The sequence below is a fragment of the Bos taurus genome, chromosome 6 (assembly GCF_002263795.3).
Source record: "Bos taurus isolate L1 Dominette 01449 registration number 42190680 breed Hereford chromosome 6, ARS-UCD2.0, whole genome shotgun sequence".
NCBI classification, from domain to species: domain Eukaryota; kingdom Metazoa; phylum Chordata; class Mammalia; order Artiodactyla; family Bovidae; genus Bos; species Bos taurus.
In genome coordinates, this window is record NC_037333.1 from 91,420,038 (window position 1) to 91,422,940 (window position 2,903).

A 2,903-nucleotide genomic window follows, 5' to 3' on the forward strand; every position below is an offset into this window, starting at 1 on the left:
CTGAAAGATCCTTAACAATATTTTTTTACTTATTTGCTAATCTTTCTGTAGTTTGTTATTCCTTTGATATAATTTTTCCACTTATGGAGAGTTTATTTCTTCTCACAAAACAGCAAACAAATTGTGTATTTCACTGGATTGACTGTGAATTATTGACGTCCTCTGTTCTCCCCATACTCCTTTCTTGGCACCATCCAGGAACGAAAGTAGTCAGGAGAGGAAAAGAAATCACTCAAGAACTCAGACATTAGAGTGCAGGTGAAATTCAACTGTGGTAGATGTCTACTAGAAGAGTTTGATTTTAATTAAAACCCCAGATAGAATTGTAAATGGAAACCATTACATGTTCAGCTGCACTTGGCCAGGCCATCTCCCTGCGCCGGGGCACTGCAATGCCAACTCTTTGTCCTGTGGAAGCTGTGAACCTGTGAGCTCATATCATAGCTCCAGAGTTCTTAGGATCCCTGAAAGAACGATCAGGACACAGGAGTGTGGGGTGACTGTTTTCTTGGGTGTGTGAAGAATCAGGCAGACAAACGAAGAAGTGTCAGCTTGGGGATAGAGACGTGGGGAATTCTCCTGGCAGCAGTCTGGCGAGTGTGGGCTCTGAATTTCAGCTCCAGCTCTGCAGTGTAACTGACTCTGCGACCCTGAGCAGGTCATCTGACCCCTCTGAGTCTTTACTCTTTGCATTTATAGCAAAAGGAGATCATAGTATCTTACAGAATCTTTGTGACTTTTCGGATGATGCAATAAAGTTACCAAAACACAGAAGGCATGCAACAGCTGCTAGCAGTGCTGATGTTCCCTTATACAATAAATACTGAGCAGCCCTATGTCCCCCATGCAGTCCTGAGCACTGGGGACATGGCAGTGAACAAAACAGACCCAAGTCCCTGTCCCCATGCAGCCGACATGGGGGAGAGAGACAATCAACAAGATACAGAAGTTAAAAGTATAGTGAGTTGGATCATGACCGAAGTGCTGAAGAAAAAACGAAAGATGGGAAGGAAGAGAAGAGGCTGAAATTCCTGCAGAAGCTGAATTAGTGTAAAGACCTGGAGAAGGTGAGAGGATGGGCAAGGGATGACTCGAGGGAAAAGCACTGAAGGCTGAGGGAACAACAGGTACAAGAGCCTGCCTGAGCCAGGAGCTTGCCTGACAAACTCCACCTGCCTCAGGGGGCTTTGGGCTGGAGTTGAGTAAGCAGGAAGGAGAACAGCAGGAGGTGGAGAGGTGAGGAGGCCAAACCCAGCAGTGGCCGTGGTGCACTGGGAGAGCTCTGGTTTCTGCTCCGAGTGTGGAGACGAGGGTCTTGCAGAGGAGGGTGACCTGATCTAATTGAAGTTGCAAGAGGATCACCAGGTTGCTGCCCACGATGTGCTTCTGATCCTAGTGATGCTGCAGATGATGCTGTTGTGATGACCTAAGACGGAGAACAGGGCTGGGGGGCAGGGCATGGAGTCGCGGTATTTGCGTTTGGAGGGCACAAAGCCGGGAGAAGAGGAACACAGGACCCAGAGGGCAGCTTCATGCTTGTGCATCTAGACTGGGCTGCAGGGGGTAGAGTCTTGGAGAGGGGAAAGGAAGGGCCTGACTTTTCTTTTTTAATTCATTAATTTTTCGCTGTGCTGGGTCTCCGTTGCCACACGGGCTTCTCTCTAGTTGTGGCGAGCAGGGGCTACTCTCCCGTTTTGGTGCACAGGCTTCTTTCCCATTGCAGTGGCTTCTCTTGTTGCGGAGCTCGGGTTCTAGGGCACACGGGCTCAGTAGTTGTGGCACATGGGCTTAGTTGCTCCAGGGTGTATGGGATTCGAGCTCCCTGACCAAGGATCAAACCTGTGTCTCCTACATTAGCAGGCTAATTCTTTTCATTATTATTTGTTTATTTTCTCTCTATATTTTTTTCGGCTGTGCTGAGCCTTCGTTGCTGAGCAGGCTTTTTTCTAATTGCAACAAGCAGAGGCTACTCTTTAGTTGCGGTGCACCGGCTTCTCATTGCGGTGGCTTCTCTTGTTGAAGAGCACAGGCTCTAGGGCGTGAGGGCTTCAGTAGTTGCGGTTCCCTGGCTCTAGAGCACAGGCTCAAAAGTTGTGGCACATGGGTCTAGATGCATGTGAAGAAGATCCCTTCTCAAATCAGGGATCAACCCATATCTCCTGCACAGGCAGGTGGATTCTTTACCACTAAGTCACCAGGGAAGCCCCGGAAGGCTAATTATTTGCCCCTGGACCACCAGGGAAGTCCCCAGGTCTGACTTCTTGCTCCTCTGCAACACACATCCAGTTGCTGACACGGACACACAACTCTCCCCTTTACCTATATTTTGCCTGTATCATGTTTTGAATGTATGAATGTATCACCTGGTATTGTATTTATTTAAAATCAGCTTCTCCAGATGTGCTCAACAAAGGCTTATTAATCACTTACTATGATTGGTGCTACGTGCCTGCAAGTCGCTTCAGTGGTGTCCGACTCTTTGCAACCCGATGGACGGTAGCCCACCAGGCTCCTCTGTCCATGGGATTCTCTAGGCAAGAATACTGGAATGGGTTGCCATGCTCTCCTCCAGGAGATCTTCTTGACCCAGGGATCGAACACAAGTCTCTTTTGTCTCTTGCATTGGCAGGCAGATTCTTTACCTCTCGTGCCACCTGGGAAGCCCTGATTGGCACTATGTCAGGAGCTAAATGTATTGAAATGTAAAAGACTATAAATGTTTAAAAAACCAACTCCTTACATGGTCGTAGGAGGAAAGTTAGTTTAATCCTAAAGGTGTGGATGCATTTAGAATTTGAGAAGGGAAGAAGCCTTCTAATTTTCCAGATGTATAATCGCCTTCTCCCCTTGTTAGCTTAGGGATTTCCCACCCAGTTGTACAAGGTACATTACCTGAAGTCATT

At 47.7% G+C, this 2,903-nt stretch overlaps 1 protein-coding gene across 1 annotated transcript in view; it reads left to right on the plus strand.

Annotated features, from left to right (window-relative positions):
• SHROOM3 (shroom family member 3) overlaps window positions 1–2,903 on the plus strand; it is a 329,119-nt gene that overhangs the window by 101,783 nt on the left and 224,433 nt on the right.